Below are 16,920 nucleotides of genomic sequence, written 5' to 3' on the forward strand. Positions count from 1 at the left end.
GATCAACTGTGGACGCAATGGAAATGAACAGATGGTTCATTGCGACAGAATAAAAGCATGTAAATCTCAGTTGCTCAGAGGTGAGGATACAGACCAAGGGCTCAAGTGTACAGAGCTGGGAACAAGTGATTCCTCAAATGTTGAAATAGATCTTGAGGATCAGGATGACTTTGGGTCATCTAACAAAAATATTGAAGTCACTGATGAATTGGCTGGTGATAGGAGAAAAAAAAGACGCGAAAGGCGTACCCCTACTTGGCTTCAAGATTACGTCAAGGATAAAAACTTACCAGACAATTGGTCTTTTTAGCAAATCATTTTCATTGTTTTCAAGAATTTTCAGATAATCATTATCATTGCTTTCATATTGTCTATATAGATCATGTTTTCTTCATGAAACCATATATCATCATTTCATTACTGTTTTTGTCATGCGAGGGCGCATGAGGAATAGAGACGTGGGTAATGTGACAGAGATCGGGCTCGGGATGTCTTTATTCATTACGTCAGCCGGGCTTTATCGTAGTGCGCCACGATAGCGGTCAAGGGTAGTCCGGGTATACATCAGTATACATATATGAGCGTTCTGTAGAAAGCTGGCAGTTGCCAGTCGGAGCTGAAAGGAGAAGGCTGACGGTCTAATATAGCGAGGTACGGTGAGACATAATTAATGCAGTAAGGCAGACTTGCGGTGATATAGTATACGGTGTCTAGTATAGTGGGTTTCATTATATACATAGAGTATTTGAGGGTTAATAAAGTGGTAAATACTTTCCTCAGTGATCTGTCTGTGTATAGGACAGAAACCTCGGAGACCCGTACCTGTCTTAGACCTGTCCGTGTACAGGACACATCCCGGTTCGAGATACGTACCGGTCCAGATAGATACATCCAGGACACAGACCCGTCCGGGTGCCAGACCCATACGCATTAGTTGTTGGTTTTTATTTTAAGGATAGGAAATCCTGGGATCTCCTGCTACACGTACCCGTGCATGTTGGTCAGGTGTGCTAAACCTCTCTAATGTATGTTAGGAACACACGTTTAGTATGGTTTTGAGATGACAGCTTACAAAATATCCGTGGAGAAAAAAATCCTCTCAAATCGGTGAACTTAAATACATTGTTTTGAATACATGTAGCTCTCCATTCTCTATCCAGTTGTCTTCCGCTATGCGTATGTGGGAGCGTAGCGGAAACGACAACTCTGGATAGAGAATGTAGTCGTTTATCTCATTTTTAGCTCTACTGGTCAGAGACCAGAAGAGCTTATGCGATAGTAAGGTGTCCATCGACCGTCCGTCCGTCTGTCTGTCCGTCTGTAAACAATTTTTCAAAACGCTACTCCTCCTACAGTTTTGGTCTGATTTCAGTATAACTTGGCACACAAGTAGACTACACTTAGATACATAATTCTCTTTACCAGTTTTGGATTTTGATGAACATTGTTGCCATGGTTACTAAAAATAGAAATTTCCTTAAAATACTTTCAAAACGCTACTCCTCCTACACTTTTTGTCTGATTTCAGTATAACTTGGCATACAAGTAGACTACACTGAGATGCATAATTGTCGTTATTGTTTGTTGAATGACGTTGCCATGTTTACTTAAATCGTAATTTCTGTAAAATTGTTTTAAAAGGCTACTCCTCCTAAAGTTTTAGTCTGATCGCAATAAATCTTGCCAAAAAACGAGACTAAAGCAAGGATCATTATTCTATTTATTGTTGTTGCAAAGTTTCAAGTCCAAGTGCTACTTTTATCTTCCTTTATAAGTACAACCAGTAGAACTACAGTCTCGTCAAAGACGTCTGGTTTTTATCGGAACCAGTGAGCTACACACCTGCAGCTGGAATACTCACACCCCTTCTAATGTTCTTGTGATTTAAATTCAAGACACGTGGTGTAGGTTGACCGATTCAAGGGTTATAGGGTAGAACCGGTTTTATAAATAAAATTGGCAGTAAAGAGGAAATTGCTATAGTCTGTTTCTTTTAAAAACATGTCCTATGAAAAATGAATTGCCAGACCTTTCTGAGAGATGTTCTTGATTTTAAACAGAAAAGGCTGGGGGTGGGGGGGGGGGTGGTAATCTTCCCTTTTGTGATAATTTACGGCGAGAATTTGAGCTCAGTAGTAACAATTTTTCCAAAATCGCCCAATCCGCTGGTAGAAAAAAATGTGTAATATCTTCTACGACAAACCTTTGTTCACCTTATATGGTTATTGTTATAAATGCGTAGAGAGGATCTTACCACGAACAATTGACCAATCGTTGAATGAATAACAACGTTTACTGGACAACTACATGTTTACATTTTACTTCGAACACGTGGTTCAGGTCAATCTACGATCGATATAAAATGGACTGCAAACACCATTTAAAAAAAACAAAACTGTTTTTTAAAAAAATATTTAAATGATTAGAAACTATGAAAGATGTCACTGGTGTTTGCTATTAAATTTTGTTGTTACGTTGTTAACTAGAAATATTATATAATAATATGTAGTCTGTGTCACGTTCAGAACACCAGCACTTCAAGGTTAAGGAAAACGAGCAGCATCTCTTAGGCATTTAAACAATTAAATGGACAGCAAAGATTTTTTTTACATGACAATACCCATGGTCACATGTGTTTTTGGCTAGGGAACCCACCTGACAATTGTATTCACCGATAGAACAACAAAGGAATAAAGACGCAATTGAATCGCCTTACAGTCTGACTTTGAGAAAAGCTAGAATTCCACGTTTATTTAACAAATGAATTGTTTGTAATTGTGAGCATGGGAATAATAGAATAAAAATGGACAGATTACTTTTCATCTACGAAATGCATGAAAAAAAAAAAGTTCATTGTGCCTTTCCGATCGCCTGTAGATTTGGGTTTTTCCCAAGTGTAAAATTCCTGTAGTATTCGTAGTAGCCCACAATGCAATTCAACTCATTCAGCTGATTTTTCAGTTTAAGCCATGTTGGTACCCCATTTGCTAACCTGACGCCAAATAAATAGTCTCAGTTTCCTTGCAAGTATTTTTGTTCAAAAATAAATTTTAATACATAACTGCAGAAAATAATTTCATTAGGAATACTTATTGAAGTTTGAATGAATTCAAGAGAGACTGAAGTACATTTCTACAGATATTATACAGTGGTGAAAACTGAAATGCAATATAACTTTTCTGTTTACCATGTCTCCACGTGGAAGTCACTTCCTAGCCACATTTCCGTGAATAATTTACCTTATCTCGTTGTAGTCTCGCTTAATCTCGCCAGAGCTACTGTCAGAGCTACTCTGAACTCCTCGAGTTTTATAATTTGCAGAACACCGAAAAATAAAAGGTTCCGAACACATTAGTAGAGGTGACTCAGTAGTTTAAATATATTAAGTCTAATAGTTCTGTTTTGTTTACTTTTTCAGAGGAAATGCCTTCATATAGTGTGCGAGAAAAGCATGAAATATGAAAACTCACTATGTGTTCCAGTTCAAGAAAAGATCAACCGCCATCCTTACGAAGTCAACCTGATCATTACAAAAGGATCTACAAATACAAAATTGGAAATGCTGCACAGCACCCTTTTAATTTACGATGAAATAAAGAAAAATATTGAGATTCAAAAATACGTGACTGATATGCACTTAATGACTTCCTCACGCTGGGATCCTCTGAGAGATTCTGATTATTATATTGCCGTGTATATTGAACTATTCGTTGAAGATACCCACAATCGTAAGAAGTATATAGAAAAGTTAATCGAATTCTTCCAATTTTCGTTTTCTACGTTTTCAAAAAATTTCACAATTGAAATTGTTGGTCAAACATTTAGATCACAGTATCGACCTATTTTTATGTTACGTTCCACAATTGATATATTCCAGCACCCTTCCTCCGCTGACCCCTGGTATCGGTTAATGACATTTTCTGGTCCAGCTAAAAATCCTCTTGACGATCTACTAGCTAGGTCTATACGGTCGGTCATTGCAGCGGTTACTTTGTGTCCAAGAGTAGTAATACACAAAAATCAAACAAAAGTCATGATGTCTAACTTCTCCCTCTGCTTACTCGATTATGGATTTTGTGTTAAGTCCGAGTACTTCAAGGAATCATATGATAAAAGACAGGTCGAGGTCTGTATGGATCAGTATATACAGGGGATGAATGCAGCCTACTCTGTTTCACTGAAATCGTTTACAGAAGAAAACGTGTTGTCGATAATTTGCCTATCTTTTTCTTCAGTAGGGTGCCTTGGGTCAGTGATCACGTTCATTATTTATGAAGAAGTCGGTCATCTACATGGCCAAAACGTTGTGTCCACGTCTCTTACTTTGTTTTTCGCCAATATTTTCTATTTACTGTCTTTGGTTGTGCCCTTGTATCCCGTATTGTGCTTGACTGTAGGCGCATTTATACACTTTTTATGGTTATCAGTTATGAGTTGGATGACGGTGTCATGTTTTTCATTCTTTCGTACGTTTATGTTCGTAAGGATTACTAAATCAGAAACGCTTACTTTGAGGAAAAGATTCCTTTGGAATATATTATACAGTTTACTTTTTCCTTTAATCATGGTGTCGGTGAATATGTTGGTCAGCTTTTTTGTGTTCACCAATTATAGTTACGGATATTCAATGTTCACGTGCTACATTTCTAAGCCGGAAATGATCTTGTACACCTTTGCCCTGCCTTTAGCAGTGATGGTGATCTTAAATATCTTCATGGTTATAATGACTGCCCGAGAAATCAGAGTAAAAAATAGCACAGTTTCACATCTGGATAATGACCGACGTATGGTTCTGGTTTTCTGCAGGTTGTCTTCTCTCACTGGAGGGGCTTGGCTTTTTGGATTTCTCCATCAAATTCTCCAGATTCAACTGTTTTCATATCTGCACATTCTAACCACTGGTACACAGGGCTTGTTTATATTCTTTGCTTTTGCTTTTCAATTGATAACAAAGAAGGAAGACAATGGGATGGCGAAGAAAATAAAAATGGACACAACATTGACATCATAAAACAAGAAAAGTGGTCGCAGGAAGGTTCTTTTTAAACAATATCGTATAAATATTGTAAGGGTCACACACCTTGTAAGTACATTTTTTTTCATTAAAAAATGAACATCTATCTTGTTCTGGATACTCTGTACGTAGGAAGCAAGTGTTCGTTTGTCCGTCTGTCTGACTCACCATGTGTCTTTTTCACATTGAGAGCTGTAATGATATTTTGCTCCTGTCAAGCATTCTGAGAGTATTGCTTAAGCAATACTAGTCCTCTAACGGTAAGTGTAACCTGGTTCCACTTAAAAAAATCAACAAGCAAATTCAAAGAATTGTGATCCCCCGCTTTCGATGTCTTAGTGGATGCGATGCCATTATATATGGCATTTAATAATTGTCTTATTCAAACTTCAAGGTAAAAGTCAAGGGTCAAAATTATAGTATATTTTGAAAGATCTTGCCACAGGTAATATACATATCAAATATGAAAGTCCTATCTCTTCTTAATCAAAAGTTAATAAGGAAAGATTAAATTTGGAAAAGTAGTCAAACATCAAGGTCAAAACCATAGTATATTTGGAAAGGTCTTGTCACATGTAATGCACTTGTGTATTATGAAAGCCCTGCCTTTTCTCATTCAAATTTTACAACAAATTTAAAGCAATGTTAAATTTTTTGAAAAATTGGTCAATCTTCAAGGTCAATGTCACGGGGTCAAAAATCATAGCATATTTGGAAAGGTCTTGTCACAGGTAATGTACATGTGAAATATTAAAGCCCTATCTCTTCTCATTCAAAAGTTATGACGAACGTTAAAGTTTTTGTGACAGACGGACAGACTGACAGGCGAATGAGATTTAATGTCCCCTTCGCTTTCGCGAAAGCGGGGGACAATAAGGCCATAATTCCATAAAAAAATCATTGAAGCGGAACAAAATGCAAACTTAAATGGTAGATTCATATACCAAAAATCAGCTCGATATCTGCAAGTGTTTGGAAAACAATGTGGGAAATCTGGTTCCCTTTAAAAAATCAAAAAGGTGATAATTCCATAAAAAATTGTCGAAGTAGAAGAAAATGCATACTTGATCTGTAACCTTTCAAGATACACTCACATGCCAAAAATCGGCTCAGTATCTGCAAGCGTTAAATAAAAGTGCGGAAAACTAAATGGGACAGACTGATTGACAGACACATCGCACGGACAGACAAGGAAGAAACTTATAGTCCCCTCCGGTCGGGGACAAAAAAAGAACAACAGAACAAAACCAAAAAAGGTCATTAACCTTATAACACTGAACTTGATCTTTGAGCTTTTTTTTAGAATACATCTTTTAAAATCTTTTGAACCATAAGAGATGGGGCTTTCAGTCACGAGTATTCCAAATTCAAAATTAAGTCAAAAATCGTTTCTTTTATAATAGGAATTCCTTATCAGGGGTTGTTTTTTTTTTACGTTTTTGACACTTTAATTCCTGACTCCAACATATATAAACACTCATAACGTAATGTGTAGTGTAACAACACCTTATAATTATAATTCAGTAGTTTGTTTATTGTTTAACGTCCCTCTCGAGAATTTTTCACTCATATGGAGACGCCACCACTTGCCGGTGGAGAGTTAAAATTCCTCATTATTTAATAAACTGGTGTAAAATTATATTAAGCAGCTGGGTCTATGGCATTCAAATGTCGCCCAACGTTACATATCAATTCATTTTCAATATAAATGTTAAAGTACCCTCATAGGAATTGATACAGGTGGAAACAGGTCAGTATTTGACTGCTGTGCTTATTCAAATACCATACCAATCTCCATTCTCAACTCACTATAGTTAAATCTGGTTATTCTTGAGTGAGCATACTCAGGATAGCATGTTCCTTGCTTTATGGCCCTTTTATGACCACCTTTGTGTTTTTATTAGTGTTTTTAACATTTATATCTATTGGCTGGGCTTCTTTTGTCATGTGATTAGTCATACTTGTGTCATGTGTCTAGTCAACATGGTCTTAATTGTATGTTTTACACTTTAACTAGTCAATTTGTCGCATAACTATGATTTTGTTTAAGCCCAGCCAATTTAATTATGTAAGTTTCATATAATATGTTAAAATTTTATTCAAGATTGAAAAAGTTAGAGTGAGAAAATGAGCATCTTGACCAATTAGTGGTGTTTGCATTTAAGGAAGATAAAACACAGGGGTCTAGAGTATCTTGGCAAAGAAAACTTTTTACTCTAAAAGAGAGATTGTCTTTATCCTCGTTGGACATATCACATAAACTTTAAGACAAAAATTAAAGGAGCACTATAGGAACAAAATCTGTGAACAGTTAAAGAACATTTCTAAATCAGATTCTGGAAAATTAACTTTTTATAGTAATATAATAAATTTAAATTAAAATAAATTACCGAACTACCTACAATTACCATTGAAGAAATCTGAAAGAACAATCCTAACACAACTAAGAATTAGTGCTCATATACTACATATTGAAAATAGGGAGAAACTAAAGGCCAACTATTCCTAGAGAAAAACGTGTATGTCATTCTTGTAAACTTTTTATTGAAAATGAAAAACATTTTGTACTTTATTGTCCTAGTTATGATCAGTATAGATTACAATATTGTGATATATTTAATGCTCAATGTTACATGAAGGAAAACCCTATTATTGACAATTTCGACTCTCCAAGTATTAAAATTGCTAGAAGAGTATGTAACTTTCTGAAAAAGTGCTTTGATATTAGAAAAGAGAAACTTCAACATAACTGATATGCTTACTGGAATGATTTTCTGTATGTTATTTTTTGTTGTACTCATGACTATATGCCAATGTATGATGGTGTCAAATAAATGAATTGAATTGAATAATATGTAAACGTAGTTTTTAGTCATTTGTTTGTTTTAATAAATGACATTTTCAAATAATATGAGTTCACATGAGATTTTAGCAAAACAAGCTGCAAATAGCCAGAATTGTTTGTTCTCATTTCAGAAAAATTTGTGAATATAAATAAATGTTTCACTTAAGGTATTCCATCCCTAATAGCCTCAGATTCAATGAATTTGAATACATAACAGATGTGTACGGGTGGAATACTCAGTATACTTAGACATAATTCCCATTTGTTAAAAAATTGTTTTCAATTGTCATTCTATTTCTAATGATTTAATGCATGTTTCCACCACAGTTTTTATTGATATTTTTATTATTTGAATTTTTATTTTTAAAAAATCGCTTACAAGTCTCGATAGACTTCAATGGAATTTCTGTTAATTAATTACTACTTAGTTAATTACATTTTTGAAACTTCATCTTGGTATATCCAATTCTACTGTAAAATGCTTTGAATAAATATCAGAGTATTATATACGTGATGGCTATTTAAGGATAGAGAATTAGGTCCTATTAGGAATGGAAAACCTTAAGAAAAAGTATATCTCTCTAACTGCAGGAATCGTCCAGTCAAGTCGAGATTTTGGCCGGCTAACAACAACAGGACAGAGATGAAATACCTTATCAAAGAATTGTAATATTCCAGTATTAAAGATATGACGACAAGTTGCTGTACTTTTCCTGAAAATATCACAGATGTCCACTGTCCTTACAACGTCCAAGTTTTGCTTTTTGACACGTTCGATACTATTGTTAAAATTTTACACATCATCTAGTGTCTAATTCAGCTTTTACTAAACAGTTTTTATAGATTTACCATGTAAAGTCAGTCGACATCTTTATTATATGAAATTTGGAGTTTGTGTAATAATGCTCCTGCGCTAAAAATAGTGCCACGAGACTTTTAATAAAAACGGGGAGTAACTCTAAAACTTTGATCGATGCCAACAAACTTCCAATTGACTTTTGAAATAAAAAAAACTTGACCAAAATTTAAAAAAAAAAACAACGAGGAGGGACACTTTGAAAGGGGCGGGCGGAGCCATCGGGAGTTGTAGTATAAAATTTCATTGCAAAAGCTCAAAAGCTTCTTGAACTATCGTCCGAAAATGAAAGTGTTACACATTGACAGAATTTATGTCCTTGACCTATGACCTTAAAATCAATAGAAGTTTTTTTTATGCCATAGGGAGTTGTGGTATAAAATTTCATTGCAAAAGCTTCAAGGCACTCGAGATATCATCCGGAAACAAAAGTGTTACACAGACATTGTATGAATTTATGAACTTGACCTTTGAAAGAAGCTTTCTTTCGAGAGGCCTTTGAGCTATCCTTTCACCTTGGGGCAAATATTCTTGTATGTCACCCTCGATGCCATGTGATATAGGCATAATATCACAACTTCTTATGGCTTAAGATCCCTTTAGATTTTAAGGTCAAAAGGTCAACGTCAGAAATCATAATTACAAATAACATTTTCCAGATGATAAAGTTGTTTTTGAGCTTTCTTCAATAAAATTTAATATCACAACTCCATCTGACATAAAGAACACCCCTATCAATTTTGAGGTCAAAGGGTCAGAGGTCAAGGTCATTAATTCATACATTTTGTATGTGTGTGTAACACTTTTGTTTCCGGATGATATCTCGAAAAGTCTTTTAGCTTTCTCAATGAAATTAAATATCACAACTCTTTATCGCCTAAAGAAGACTCCTTTAGATTCTGAGGCCAAAAGGTCAAAGGTCATAAATTCATACATTGCAAATAACATTTTCCAGATTATAATTTTAGTTTTCTTTGAGCATTCTTGGCCTAAAGAAGAACCCTATCAGTCTGAAGTCAAAAGGTCAGACGTCAAGGTAATAAAATCACACATTCTGTCTGTGTAACACTTTTTTCCAAATTATATTTTAAAAGTACTTTGGGATTTTGCAAAGAAATTTTATATCACAACTCCCCATGGCCTTAAAATTCCCCAAAGGTCAAATGAAGTTTTCAGATAATAATTAGTTTTTCTGTAAGCTTTTGCACTGGAACTTTTTACCATGACTTTCTTTAACTTTAAAAAGACTCCTATTGACTTTAAGGTCAAAAGCAAAAAGGTCAAGGTTGACCTTTTTTCTTTCTCCATTTGCAATTTTTCCCCAGTTTTTCCACCCTCTTCTTTTTTCCTTAAGCGGGGGACACGAATTCTCTGAATTAGCTTGATCTATATTCCTTTCAATTGAAATCTAATAAGAATGTTTTAATTAAGTAAAATGTAAAAATAGACTCTTGAAAATGTCCCTAGAAACTTTATAGCAACAAAACTTCATACATTTTTAAAAGTTTGCAAAACTTTTTCTGAACTGTAAAGTTACATTTTCTCACTTTTTACCAAATGAGACTGGGTCAAACATTAATTTGTTAAACTAAACATATATCACACTTTTCTGAGAGGAACCTCTATATAAGCAAAGATATTTGAAAATTGGAAGAAAAACATTTGTTTGTGTTATTTAGCCTTAACACCCACAGATGTCCTATCTCCTTGAAAGTTTCTTCTTTTTTTCAAAGGAGTAGTTCATGTGTATGATGAAGAAGATGGTAAAAAGAATTTTTTTTGTTTAAAGATATCAAATTGAGATAAAATTTACCTTTATGAATAGCGGAGTTTTGGCAAAGTTTGGATTCAAGATTAATTGAATCCATTTTTTTCTTAATTGCTCCCTATATTGATGTGTGACTATCAAAAAAATATTTCCTACTACAGATTGAAATACATCTTTAAAGACATACTGTTATAGATCCAGGAATTTTTTCCAGGGGGGGGGGGGGGGGGGGTTCCATCCAAGTCAAAATAAAAATCCAACCCAAAAATTTCTTGACAAGCAATAAAAGAACCCGTAAAATCCATTTCCCATACCTGAAAAACACATATTTTGTGGTGGTGATGGGGTCCACGTTTTCTAAAGGGGGGGGGGAGGGGGGGCAAAGTCATTTCTATTTGCTTCAGTATATACTTTTAATAACTCTGCAAATTCCAGGGGGGGGGGGGGGGTCACACCCCTCTAGATCCGCGCATGATAACAATTCAATTAAAGAAGGTGTATAGTGTCTAATCTGCAGGAATCGTCCAGTTAAGACGAGGTTTTCGCGGGCTAACAACAGCAGGACAGAGAAGAAATACCTTGTCAAAGAATTGTAATACCTAAGTATTTAAGGTCTGGAGACATTTCCTCGAATATATGACAGGTTTAAATAAAATATTTTCTCAAAGTACCAAAATTATTAATTATTATCTTCTGGTTTCTGATTTCTAAACTGTGTTTCAAAATGTCAAAATATATATATATATAAACAAAAGAGTGCGATATCAGCAATTAAATTGATTCTCGATAGGATTATATAGGAAATACCATTCTCTGGAATCTTGCACAAATTCCCGGCAATGTACTTCAATTTTTAGAGATAAACAAGAAGTGTTTGTGAAACACTGATGCCCCCGTATGGCAACTTATAGCAAAGGTTAAACTTTCTCAAATGCAAATTAAATATGTTGGTAACCAAAGTCAAGTCTTGTCTCGAGGATAATACCTGTGAAATATAAAAGCCCTATCAGCAACCATTGAATAGATACGGAAAAGGTAAAAGTTTTTCAAAAGTAAGTTAAACATCAAGGTCAAATGGTCAGAATTAATTGTGCCCAAGGAAAGGCCTTTTCAAAAGAAATACACATGTGAAATATGAAGGCCGAAGCACCAATCGTTCAAAAGTTATGACCAAGGTTAAAGTTTTTTCAAAAATAAATCAAACTCCAAGGTCAAGATCAATGGATTACAATTACAAGGTTAAAGTTTTTTCAAACGTATGTCAAACATCAAGGTCAAGGTCAAATGGTCAAAATTAATGGTGCCAAAGGAAAGGCTATCTCCCAATAAATACACAGGTGAAATATGAAGGCCGAAGCACCAATCGTTCAAAAGTTATGACCAAGGTTAAAGTTTTTTCAAAAATAAATCAAACTCCAAGGTCAAGGTCAATGGATTACAAATTGTTGGTATCCATAGGAAGGACTTGTCACAGGAAATAGACATGTTAAATATGAAAGCCCTAGCACCAACTGTTCAAAAGTTCTGTCCAACTTCGAAGTTTTCCAAAAGTAGGTCAAACTCCAAGGTCAATGTAAAAGGGTCAAAGTTGTTGGTATCCAAGGGAAGGTCTTGTCACAAGAATTACATATATGAAGTATGAGAGCCCTAGCACCAATGGTTCAAAAGTTATGGCCAATGTTAAAGTTTTTCAAAAGTAGTTCAAACTTCAAGGTCAAGGTCAAACGGTCAAAGTTGTTGGTATCCAAAAGAAGGACTTGCTACAAGGATTACACATGTGAAGTATGAAAGCCCTAGCAACAACCGTTCAAAAGTTATGGCCAAGGTTAAAGTTGGGTATAATTTTGCAAAACTGGGTCAAACTCCAAGGTCAAAAGGTCAAATATGGTGGTACACCCAAAGAAAGGTCTTGTCACATGAAATACACATGTGAAATATGATACTCATATCTCTAACCAATCAAAAGATATGGGCAATGTTAAAGTTTTTGCGGATAAACAGACAAACAGACAGACAGACAAACGGACGGACGAACAGGGCAAAAACTATATACCCCCGAATCTTCGATACGGGGGCATAAAAACTTTTTTAAAAAGTTATCATTACTTCAATCACAAATTAAATTAATCTCAACGATTACGTCATATTAGTATAATTTTCACATAAGATAATTTAGCGCATACTAGATAAGTGCAACTCTTTTGAATTTCAGTGGGAGGGAATCTTGCAGTGCAACATCAAAATTGAATTTCGTTAATTTTAATAGATCAATGAATTTATTCAAACTGACAAACGACCTCAATTGTTAGTTTAAAGATATTAATATATAATAAAATATACTTGATCATTGCTGATAAAACTGAATACCAACTACTACGGAACCATCGCATTTTAACAATGTGATTTTTTGGGGGAAAGTTAATATTTTATGGAGTCTGGGTTTTCTTTCTTTCTTTTTATGCACCCGTAATCGAAGATTCGGGGGTATATAGTTTTTGCCCTGTCCGTCTGTCTGTCTGTTTGTCCGCAAAAACTTTAACCTTGTCCATAACTTTTGATTGGTTGGAGCTATATCTCTCATATTTCACATGTGTATTTCTTCTGGCAAGACATTTCTTTGGGTACCATCATATTTGACCTTTTGACCTTGACCTTGGAGTTTGACCCAGTTTTGCAAAATTTTACCCAACATTAACCTTGGCCATAACTTTTGAATAGTTCGTGCTAAGGCTTTCATACTTCACATATGTAATCCTTTTCACAAGTCCTTTCTTTGGATACCAAAAACCTTGACCTTTGACCTTGAACTTGGAGTTTGACCTACTTTAGGAAAACTTTAACCTTGGAAATTACTTTTGAACAGTTGGTGCTAGGGCTTTCACATTTCACATATGTAATCCTTGTGACAAGAACTTACTTTGGATACCAACAACTTTGACCTTTTGACTTTGGAGGTTGACCTATTTTTTAAAAACTTTAACCTTGGCCATAACTTTTGAATAGTTGGTGCTAGGGCTTTCATATTCCACATGTGTATTTCTTGTGAGGAGGCCTTTCCTTGGGCACCATTTATTTTAACCATTTGATCATGACCTTGATGTTTGACTCACTTTTGAAATACTTTGACCTTTTCCATATCTTTTCAATGGTTGCTGCTAGGGCTTTCATATTTCACGGGTATATTCTTGGAGACAAGACCTTGCTTTGGGAACCAACATATTTAATTTGCATTTGAGAAAAATTAACCTTCGCTATAAATTTCCAACCGGGGGCATCAGTGTTTCATAAACACATCTTGTTCTTTTTTTACGTGAGTTAGTGCCTCTACCCTCCGTCGAAAGATATCTGCGACTGTTCAGCAACGTACTGTTTTTTAGCTCAATCTTTTTTTAATCCTCATTTTTATTATGCCGTAATCGAAGATTCGGGGTATATAGTTTTTGCCCTGTCCGTCCGTCTGTCTGTCTGTTTGTCTGTTTATCTGTTTGATCGCAAAAACTTTAACATTGCATATTAACTTTTGATTGGTTGGAGCTATGACTTTCATATTTCACATGTGTATTCCTTGTGACAAGACCATTCTTTGGGTACCACACATTTGACCTTTTGACCTTGACCTTGGAGTTCCACCCAATTTTGCACTTTAACCTTGGTCATAACTTTTGAATAATTGGTGCTAGGGTTTTCAAACTTCACATGTGTAATTCTTGTGACAAGACCTTACTTTAGATAGCAACAACTTTGACCCTTTGACCTTGACCTAGGAGTTTGACCTACTTGGGAAAAACTTAAACCTTGGCCATTACTTTTGATCGGTTGGTGCTAGGGCTTTCATACTTCACAAGTGTAATCCTTGTGACAAAACCTTCCTTTGGATACAAACAACTTTGACCCTTTGACCTTGACCTAGGAACCTTTTTTTGAAAACACTTTTACCATGGCCATAACTTTTGAGCGGTAGGTGCAAGGACTTTCATACTTCATACTCCGTCCGCCTGTCTGTTTGTCCTTAAAAACTTTAACCTTGCCCATAACTTTTGATTGGTTGGAGCTATGGCTCTCATATTTCACATGTGTATTTCTTGTGACAAGACCTTTTTTGGGTACCATCAAATTTGACCTTTTGACCTTGGAGTTTTACCCAGTTTTTCCAAAATTTTACCCAACCTTAACCTTAGCCATAACTTTTGAACAGTTGGTTCTATGGCTTTCATACTTCACATATGTAATCCTTGTGACAAGACCTTCCTTTGGAGACCTAGAACTTTGACCCTTTGACCTTGGAGTTTGATCTACTTTTGGAAAACTTTAACCTTGGCCATGACTTTTGAACAATTTGTGCTAGGGCTTTCATACTTCATATATGTAATCCTTGTGGCAAGACCTTACTTTGGATACCAACAACTTTGACCTTTTGACCTTGGAGGTTGACCTACTTTTGAAAAACTTTAGCCTTGGCCATTACTTTTGAACAGTTGGTGCTAGGGCTTTCAAATTTCACAGGTATATTCCTCGAGACAAGACCTTTCTTTGGGTACCAACATTTTTAAAATCTAAATTTACAATTTTATTTCACAATGAAATGGAAATATAAGGAATCAGTCTAGTTAGTAGAGTATGCCAGGGACATCAACAGGTCAAGGAATCTACCATATATGGATATTGTTGTCACTGCGCACAGAGGTGCTTACACGAGAGCAATCGTCCAATCCAATGAATGAGCTGAAAAGCATGATGGTCTACTACAGGTTTATATTTTACTACAAAAACGTGGGTCAGGCAAATTTAGGACGCGATTTCAAATGACTGCGGGAAAGTCAACTAATAATTATTTTTAATGTTTTTGTGAAAAATACGAAGAATAGGTATTAATTAAGATTTTCCATGCTCACATTAACAAACAAAGTCAATTCTCCGTGTTAAATAGTACGTTGAAATACCGCTCACAAAGTCCTCACAAGTAAATAAGAACCCAGATTTTATAACTTGATATTCGTAAATTTGCCATGCTACTGGTGTTATTCGTTGTTACTTTGTTATTTGTTTACTAGAAATTAACACGCATTCTCTGTAAGCATAAAAAAATCTTGGAAATGACATATCTTACCATTGTATATTGTGTAAGTAAAGAAAGCTTTATTTTTGTTAATACTTTTTCTATGAAGCTTCCAATTAGCATAAAACTGTCATTTTTCCTAATATTTAGAGACATATCTATATTTAGGTGCTTGATGCTATAAATAGAAATGAGAATCCCCCTCAACCATTGTCCACTCCAGCTAGTGGTGTCCAGCTACTGTCATTAACATCTTACATTTTACAATATACTTCCTAATTATCCAGCAAACTTCGCCAAAATTTGATTTTTTACATTTTTCTAAAATCTGTCTATTTATAGATACATGTTACTAAAAATAGGATTAAAAGCCCACCGATATTTTTTCATGAGATGACACTACTAATAGTCAAGTATAAAAACACACATAAGTTTTGGAAATTTTCCACGGACAATTTTTCTTATTTAGACTTAAAGATCTCCAAAAATACTAAATTCCTCATTTTTCAAATTTTCAGAAACCTTGCCAGTTTGCATGACCTTTTTCTTAGAGTGAGAATATTTCTAGAATAAATGATTATATGCCTTATGTACGTTAAAAGTTCATGTTATCATATGATCCAATGATTTTTGTTAGAGTGTATAAGATACCGATAAATGTTCATTTATTTTTTCCTCAATTTCCATGTTTTTACATGGTCAAAAAGGGCCAAAAATGGCCAAATTCAATGGATCCGTCTCCATGGCAACCGAGTGCACGTGTGGAACTTCCGACACTATATTTACTAGTTTTGTACCAAGACACACCTGTGGTGCAAATTTCATCAAAATCCGAGATATGTCGTTTCCAAGCCCTATAGTAAATTTGTTGGTGCTTACAGAGAATGCATGTTAAAAGTTAATGCAGTTTAAAAAACATAAGTCTATTGCTGTACGGTATTTTAATTCTCATGTACATTGATCATAGAACGTGTATTGAGTAGCATATATATCGAATTTGTATACGTAGTAAACACCTCAGAGTAGCTTTGTTTTGGACCAGGGAATAGTCACGTGAAATTCATACTGACTGATAGTACAGCACGGGGAAAAAAAAAAGGACTTATACAATGGAGTGGAGAAAACCCAAATTTTACCGTTGTAAAACATTTGTATGTAAATGTGAGCATGGAACTAGTAGATAATGATGTACATATTAAGTGCGTAAAATGCTTGGAAAAATGCAACATGTCTTACCGAGAGCGATTTCAAAAACTGGCCTTTTCGAAACGTACATGTAGTATTTTTTGTAGTAACCCATAATGCAACTCATTTAGCTGATTGGTCGGTTTGCCAGTCATGTTGGGTGCCTCATTTAGCATGTAAATTTATTCTGACGTCA

The sequence above is a fragment of the Saccostrea echinata genome, unplaced genomic scaffold (genome assembly GCF_033153115.1).
Source record: "Saccostrea echinata isolate AGI-Se365-2 ecotype Australia unplaced genomic scaffold, CSIRO_AGI_Sech_v1 ptg000030l, whole genome shotgun sequence".
NCBI lineage: Eukaryota > Metazoa > Mollusca > Bivalvia > Ostreida > Ostreidae > Saccostrea > Saccostrea echinata.